We start from the raw sequence: 9,194 nt of genomic DNA, 5'->3' as shown, positions 1-9,194 counted from the left end.
AGAACAGAGAATGTCATAGCACTAAATTGAAAAGCAGGTAAATTCGTTATTGACATTACACAGTTACATTTTATGATATAGATCGACTTCCCTCAGGTAGTTTAGTATCAGATGAGCGCTCACGCTGGAGAACAGACTTTCAGATTGGTTGCGTGATAATGCGAGTCCCTTGCAGATGTAAAATCCACACAGTCAAGCAGAATATGCTTGACGGTGAGAGCCTCGTCGCAGGAGAGACATATGGGGGGTCCATCCCCATCCGTTTTTAGCAGATAGTCATGTGTAAACCGACTGTGGCCAATACGACATCGTCGTAAAATTACTTCATCACGTCTTGACTGGCAACCCAAGTAGGTATAACCGATTGTTGGCTTCAATTCATGGAGTTTGTTTCTTCGTACTTTGCATCAAGTCTCGAGTATAGCTTTTGATAGTCGGTTTGAAATCACTGTACGGGATTAGCAGTGCAGATAGGGGCTTTTCAAGAGCTGCTTTTGCTGCAGCATCGGCCTTAGTGTTACCTGCTATGCCGACGTGACCCGGCAACCAGCAGAGGATGATGTCATATTGGCTAGTAGAAAGGTCGTTGTACAGTTCTAGTATGTCCAGGATGATTGGGTGACTTGAAGTCAGAAAGAAAGACCAAGCCATTACACTCGCCTCGCAGTCATCACTGAAGATTGATGGTGAAACAGTTCAAGTGGATCCACAACTGTTGTTCCAACGCCTAATTACTGCAGCAAACTGTTCTCAGGAGGTGTTAGCAGATGTGTTCAGATATGAAATGTGTAGCCACCCACCAGCCCTCTTTGATTCTCATACTCTAATGCGACAATCCAACAAATCAGTTCTTGCAGATTCCATGTGGTAAATGTTGCCTTCATATCAAACATCTCTTCCTGACAATGTCCACTATGTGCTGGATGGTGGTTCTCTTCTACATCGACTTCCATGGTCTTACGGTATGACATATGAAGAGATTCTGGCTTTGTATGTTGACTATGTCAAGAAGAAGTACAACATGGCAGTAATTGTCTTTGATGGCTATGGGGAAGGGATGACAACAAAAGACACTGCCCATCAAAGACGTACAAAGGGCGTAATGTCACCCGTAGTCAATTTCTGTAAGGACATGAAACTGACAACCAAAAGAGAACATTTCTTAGCTAACAGTCTAAACAAGCAGAAGTTCATATGTCTGTTAAGGGAGTCATTAGCAGCAAATGGAATCATGACTCACCAAGCAAAGTCTGATGCAGATCTCCTCATTGTACAGAAAGCTATAGAAGAATCAAAACAGGGACCAACAGTTCTCATCGGGGAAGACACAGATCTTCTTGTTCTTCTGTGCTATCATGCTGATACAGAGTCACGGCTTTTCTTCAAGTCAGGTGTAAATCAAGGAAGGCAGAAGCAACAGAGGATCTGGGATATACAGAAAACAAAAGCTATCCTTGGACCATGTATTTGTGAGAACATACTGTTTGTTCACGCTTTACTTGGATGTGATACAACATCGAGGCTATATGGACTAGGCAAGGGACTTGCGTTGAAGACCATTGGTAAATGTTCACATTTCCATTCTCAGGCACTCATATTTCATGCTCCAGAATCTTCACATGATGATGTAGCAAAGGCAGGAGAAGAAGCTCTTGTGTGCCTATATGGAGGAAACCCTGGTGTAACCCTAGACCAACTCAGGTACAGGAAGTTTTGTGAAAAGGTGTCAACCAGCTATTCTTGTGTCCAGCCCCAGTCATTACCCCCAACCCAAAATGCTGCTCAGTTCCACAGTTACAGAGTGTTCTACCAGGTTCAAGAATGGGCAGACAGATCAGCTTACATGAACCCAGCAGACTGGGGTTGGAAAATCTGCCAAGGCAGGTTAACACCTATTCAGACGGATATGCCAGCGGCTCCTCAGTCACTCCTGAAAGTGATCAGATGCAACTGTAAAACTGAGTGTAGGTCTATGAGATGTTCTTGCAGAAAGCATGGTCTTGACTGTTCAACTGCGTGTGGCGAGTGTAGGGGTGTCAGCTGTGCCAATTCCAGTGTAGCTGATCAAGAAGATGAACATTAAAACATTTGTATGTTGGCGGAAGAATCCAAATCCATGATTTTGTGATGAGTGTTTTCAGTGAAATGACAGTACCAATTTAAACACTGGACTTATTTACTTCTGTGTTGAAGTTGTTTTCAAACAGTCTAGCATCTTATGAACTGACTGGTACTTTCATGTAAAGAAGCAACAACCTGAAATTGTTGGACATGCCCAACCATGGCACTTCTCCGATTATCGGATCTGATTTATCACATGTTGGATATTTATTTCGTAAGTTTGTAATCTTATTGATATTTTAATAACTATGCTTATTATATAACAATTATTACACTAATTACATATTGACCAATATCACCTTTCAAAACAATTGTTACAGGGGTCTTTTTCATAAATTTTGTATGTAAATAATACTAATTAATTCAAAGTCAATTGAAACTTAATTAATGAAGGTCTAGTTAATTTTATGATGTTAGGTAAGTAATAAATGGCACTGTCTTATCATAAGCTTTAAAATGATATGTTACAACCAGAATACCATTTAATAGAACAATTTTCATATTTTTGGAAATTTCTGTTAATTACTTACTTTATTAAGTCAAATTAAAGTATTTTCCCCTCAATGGATTGACTAAGACTTTTAGTATGACGTTCACTGATGTTGTCTGAGTACAAAACAGTTGGATTTATTTCTGTTGCAATTTGTTTAGGGTCAAACTCCAATTCTCCTGGCCTATTATGTATTATATATGCTTGGGGCCGAAGTATTTATAGATCGTCCTCATGTCGGTGGGATATTGCCAAACGCGGCGTTTCACATACTCCAATGATCTGTTGTTTTTAAAAAAATCTCATTTGAAAGTACTATGTTCAAGTAAAGCAATATCGCGATGTGCACTGTAAATACTTACCCATCAACCAGTTCGTCCGTTTGTGCTGCAGATACAGAAGAGTTAAATGTGTGTCAGGTCAGTGCGTTTATATGTAAGTATATTTCTATACATTTGACGTTGTTTCAAACATGTAGTATTCATCTCTCTAGCCAAGCAGCGTTAGGTCCGAAGTTACGTTTTGGACAATGAGGTCTATTACCGGCTACGACGTCTACGGCCCAAATGCCCAATTCGGCCGCCAGTGAGGGGGTGCTGTGGATACATTCTACCCGGTGTCCCCCTCGATCACGGATATTGGACCAAAGTTTGTTGTTAAAAGACACATTCAGTAAATCTAGCGAGATGGTCTGTTAATAAGCGAATCTGTACATGACAATCCAATGACTAACAATATAATTAAGACAGCTTTTCTTTGTGTCCGTTAGGACGACCTTTAGCGCTAGGTGTGCTAAAGGTGCTGTCAGGCCTCGATTTGGGGAATTAGCTATAGGGAGCGAACCTTGAAACAAGAAAGGAGGCAGAGCTATGAGTTCCTGGGTTTATTCAAGCAAGTGTGTCTTGCATGACATTCAAATAACATCAATTCCTCCATAATAATGACATACAATAATAGAAATAATAATCAATGATATCCTAATACAGTGTATATCTAAGTCAGGTAATATAAGCAATGTGTGGTACAACAGGGTATCTACGGTAACTGCTTACAGAAACATGATACAAATAACACAACATTTCCTTGAGTAAATACGGTACTGATAAATAACATAACCTGACGGATAAATTAGTCATCAACCACAATTGCAGAGGAGAAGAACTGAGTGGAGCGCCCAACAGTTTAATTACAGCATGTAGTGCCTAGTTCATTAACTGTTGTGCACATTTATGACTATTACGTTATGTCGCGCCTAATGCGTTAACTACGGTACCGATTTGTGACAATTACGGTATGTAGTGCCTATTACGTTAACTACGGTAGGAATTTATGATTATTACGGTATGATGCGCTTAATGTATGGACTACGGTAGGAATTTACGACTATTACGGTATCTCGCGCTTAATGCATTAACTACGGTAACGATTTATGACTAGTGTTAATAAATTTCCGTTATCAACATACATGCCTTGAGCAAATACGGTAAACGGCGCGAAGTGCTCAGATTTAACATATACCATTTAACTCCGGTATTGACTGTACGCGTTCTAACTGCAGGGCTATAAACAAGACAGACTATGCACAGCGACTTGCACCTATACAGATTTCCTATGTTCTGAACAATTTGTGAAAAATATAAAAATGTATGAAGAAATATCTGCACTGTATTAATATCCGTCATTTCCACTCACCCATAGTAACATGAGGTCTACAACATCGACTGCCTCCTTTCAACATTACGCTCACTCTATTGCCGTCGGGTAGGGGGATAAAGGCGATGCTTTGTCTGATAGACGGGTGAGCTAATTTTGAATATGAAATGTTAAAACATGTACCTTTCATGTTTATATGGAGAACATGCCTAATATATTGAATTCCTATTACAAACCCAGTATAGTTATCAAAGTGAAATAATTCAAAGGGAAAACTATTTTATTATTGTATTTATTTTTTGTTCAATGACATCAGGCTTTACATGTGTTTAAGTTGTCTCCCTTTTTCTCGTCTCATAATATACATGCTAATGAATCTGTGATACCGTTGTGATACAAAACATACTGTGATGTATATTTATAATGGAATGTTTACAGGGTATTTTTCTTCTGCGTATCTGCTCGACAATAAAAGGATTCACACCCCACAGCGAGTAGTGTTTTCTCGGCGTGAGCTGTTACACCAGTATCATAAAGAAATCAACAAAATCACCCACGTCGTTTCATCCGAGTCACATAACATTAACTATATGTGTGAACATAGATGGGTTTAAAATATTGTCAATCACCGCGACTTAGGATTCTGTCATCTTTCATCTTCCAAGTAATTTCTGCACTATTTCCTAAATGATAGGCACCAGTGTAACATCAAATCAAATTAAGAGTTGCATTTCAAACCATCTTATGGAGACAAACATGTAAGTGAAACAACAACATTCAGGTAGCAAACCGCGACTAAACCGCTCTGCCTAGCCTTCAGTTATGGCCATCACGTTTTGCATCTGAAGTGCATTGTTGGACATGTTTCCGCTATTCCCACCTGCACCCAGAACACGGTTCTGACCATGCTGGAACACGTGCTTGCCAGTTTTCTGCACTGTCCTTTCCATCATTTTTAAACCACCATTTTCATAGCACTGTACACGCTCTGTTTGTTCGAACGTATCTGAAAGAAAAAAGAAATACAAGATAGTGTATTTATTTCATGCTAACAATTTGAGCTTGATTTTGTTGATGGCGATGTACTGCTGGACGGTACAGTGATGGGAGTAAACCAGGTGAAGTCATTCACCAAGTCTGCTCAGAGTCGGTCTTTTGTGGAGAAGCTTTCTGAGAAGCCATTGCATCGTGTATACATGCATTATGTGGTACAGAATAGATTGTCTATAGATAAGATAGGAAGATACCAACAAAATATTTAACTTTTTCAGGGAATCTCTATGCCAAGTGGTGACTTGAAAGAAGGGAGAAACTTACACGGAATATGCACAAGATGGGAACGATACTGTTGAAATATTAAATGACCTTAAGTGAACCCAGATGAGTCAGTGTTCATTTCTAGACAGAATAAACTAAACGAACAAGTCGTGAACTTGAAAGAGACAGTATTTAGATGACATTATCTATACGTTTAATGACCTATGCATGTTTATGTAGCAGTATTACTTTAAGCCCCAAGCATCTCGCCTTTATATGCCTGTAAAATTATAATTTTGGGTACCAATAAATTTAAACAAAATTAAAAGAGGCATGTATCTGCACGGGAACCGTTCAAAACCATTAACCTCAAATACGGAAGGTTTGAGGTTTGGTGGTAGCAACCTTCGCAGGCATAAGGCATGTATTACTATGCAGTCAGACTGAAATTGCAAAATCAAAAGGAAGAAAGTTAGATTCTAGAATGAAGCCGTCAAATCAGGAAACATTCAGAATTGTAGATGAATTCAATTCAATTGAATATGAACATTCATTGATACCATGAGTACAGTAAATGAAAGAAGAGGGGGCGAGGGGTACTCTGGATATAGATGAGAAAATAGTATTACTTACCCACCCTGCAGCAGATAATTCCTTTATTTGGTCCATACTTATAAATCCTATAAATCATGTAGATCAGACACGCCACGCCGCAGGGAGTCATTACGCCAATAGCAGCTTTTGATCTGCAATATATATTATTCGGGAATGTTTCCTGCCACAAAAACGCCCTGTTTGTTGATTTAACCATAGTTTTGTTTACTTTCAGTGTACAATGTTTAAGAAATCCATAAATATCAGAGAAGAGAAGTTGAGAAGAGAAGTCAGTACACAGCACATTAAATTGCAGTTTAGCACGATCTTCTAGCCAAAGTGTCAGTCCATTAGTCGAACCAACAAATGATGTTTTTCAGCATACTTTTAATTTCACACTCCTTCACCCCGGAAAATTTAACTACATTCGTAACCACCTAGGACTAGGGGTACCAACGGTTTAATGATTTCTTTTTAGCTTATGAAACAGCTGAATGAGTGGTTTTCCGTTCCTTGATTTGCAAATTATGAGACATCAATGAACTCGAATTTTCTGTGTTCAACGTTCAACGTTACGAAAATCAACATGTCCTTCAAGTCTGGCAATATGTCAACACTTCCAGATTTCTAAAGGCATTGTGTCACACCACACGTCTCCATAAATATATAATGCATTTCTCTCAATAAATCTTACTAAGGGAAGCTACCATATACGTATTCAAACAGAAATACGTTGATTGAATCAATAGGAAGCTAAATTGATTGCATATGCCCCATTATGTTTAATATAGGCCAAAATATTGTCGAAAATGTGTGACATTGTGCCTTTAAATTACAATTTCGCATGTTCATTTTGCAAGTGTTTACTGCGAGCTGTTTGTTGGAGATTAAATATCGATGTGGGACATTCAGTGGATTGTTACTGGATCGCCTGCTTGGGGCATGTTGTTGGAATATTGCCAAACGCGGCGTTTAACATACACCAATGTTTTTTTTTTTGTTTTTTGAAGTCTCAGTTGAAAATACCATGTTCAAGAAAAGCAATATCGCGATGTGCACTGTAAATACTTACCCATCACCAAGTTCGTCCGCTTGTGCTGCAGATAAAGAAGAGTTAACATGTAAGAATATTTCCATACATATAACGTTGTTTCAAACATGTAGTATTCCTCTCCCCAGCCAAGCAGCGTTAGGTCCGAAGTTTAGGACAAATGAGCTCTATTACCGGCTATGGGGTCTACGGCCCTAATGCCCAATCCGATGGCCAGTGAGGGGTTTGCTGTGGATACATTCTACCCGGTGTTAGATCACGGATATTGGATCAAAGTTTGTTGTTCAAAGCCAAATTCAGTAAATCTAGCTATATGGACTGCTAATAAGCGAATCTGGACATGACAATCCAATGACTAACAATATAAGTTTGAACCCCTCAGTTGATTTTCAATTATCTAAAATTACCGGAAGTGATCTGTACTGGCAATATTTCAGCCATATCGTGATGAGAGAAGATTGTACATCAATAACAAATACATGTATATGAAATACAATGTATATTTCATGCTGTTGTCAAAGGACACTATTACAACCAGATTATCACATTTATTCAAAACTAGTTTGGGAACATATAAAATGGTAAATTGTTAATAAACAACACGTTATAAAAATGGGTTACTGATCACGAGCAACTGAAGGTAATCACCACACTAGGGACCATTGTGACTTACAGTACTTTTGCTGCCTGTGTGGACCCCTGAAGAGGGTACGTAATTTCCATTTCAATCAAAGTATTGTTATATTTCCCATTGCTTTCACGGTAGAATATTTGTTATTTTAATGTTCGGCTAAATTTCCCTAAACATGCCAAAATTATGTAAATCCAGCTGGGCTCCATCCAGTTTCAGAGATAAATGCTAGTTTTAATTCTTGTTTGTATTCTATTCTAGCTATCGTAGTGAGCTCCTTCGCATTCGCGGTGAACATGTTCCTATTCTGGCTCTCCAGGTCTCAATAGGAATATTCATGACGCTCTACTTGGGTATGGATACCTTATAACACCATGCACAACTTGCAGATGTAAATTTGACTTCTGTGTTGTATTTTAATCGCTTCAAACACGGAGCGAATTCATGCATGCCGCCATCACTGGGACCACGTGACGTGCATAGTATTTTGTAACATCAACAATTGTAATGTAGGCCTTAAGGCCAAAATTACCAAATAAACTGAATCTGAATCTGAATCATATTCTAGCTATCCTTTGTCGACACGTTTTCCGTCATCATTTGTTTCTGTTTCTGACAGTCAATATTAAACGTCCATCCGTGTTCTGGCATGCTTTTTTTAAGAATTCATTGTGATCTACCTTCAGTTGCTGTTGATCTCTAGCCCGTTTTTTATTGTCTGTACTATTTGTTGTTTTAAAGTTACTTGCTAGTTTTAATTCTTCACCTGTGATAATCTAGTTATTTTACTGTCCTTCGTCGGCATTTTAAAAAAAAATTCAATTGCTTCTATTGTTAATCTATAACATTTTAAGTCACAATATGGCTGAAATATTGCCGATGTGACTATAAATTCTAACTCACGCACTCACTTTTTTAAGAAGTAAATATGGTTTCTCTTACCTGAACCAAAACATAGGATAAGAACGGTTGTCAGTAGTATTGCTTTAGGACACATCTCTTGATGTGGGAATGTTGATCAGACGTCTGACAGGTGTTGCACAACGACTGAGCACTGAGAGTTAACAGAGATTAAGCTCTTGTTGGCAGAATCAGAGCGAGGTTGAACTGAACAACAGGTAGCATGGCATGACGTCAGGTATATATATATATATAGGTGCGCTGTCAATTAAGTATGTAAGGCGCGGCTGTGCTGCTCGTTTGACAGCAAACTTGAAATCTGTTTGAAAATAGTTGCTCTTCTTGTTCTCCTGTATTTTAGCGCGGCTTTGGGCTGTGATCACCAGAGACTGCTGCAGTGACTTCAGGATGATTTTGGTGTTCAAGGTTTTGCTTTGGAATGGTCTAGGTTCTATCTGTCTCAGAGATCACAGTGTGTGTACATTGATGGTCAGTTC

The 9,194-nt window shown here is 38.8% G+C and overlaps 1 long non-coding RNA gene across 1 annotated transcript; it reads right to left on the bottom strand.

Moving 5' to 3' along the window:
- Positions 1–7,122: 7,122 nt before the first annotated feature.
- Positions 7,123–8,904, bottom strand: LOC124286223. Its single transcript, XR_006900985.1, has 2 exons — positions 8,740–8,904; positions 7,123–7,212 (listed from the first exon to the last, which is right to left on the bottom strand). It is a non-coding gene; the product is annotated as an uncharacterized LOC124286223 (long non-coding RNA).
- Positions 8,905–9,194: the final 290 nt, after the last annotated feature.

The sequence above is a fragment of the Haliotis rubra genome, unplaced genomic scaffold (assembly GCF_003918875.1).
Source record: "Haliotis rubra isolate DU_JTF1 unplaced genomic scaffold, ASM391887v1 Scf379, whole genome shotgun sequence".
NCBI classification, from domain to species: domain Eukaryota; kingdom Metazoa; phylum Mollusca; class Gastropoda; order Lepetellida; family Haliotidae; genus Haliotis; species Haliotis rubra.
The sequence above is the reverse complement of the archived record's forward strand: the minus strand, read 5'-3'. Positions and strand labels throughout refer to the sequence as shown.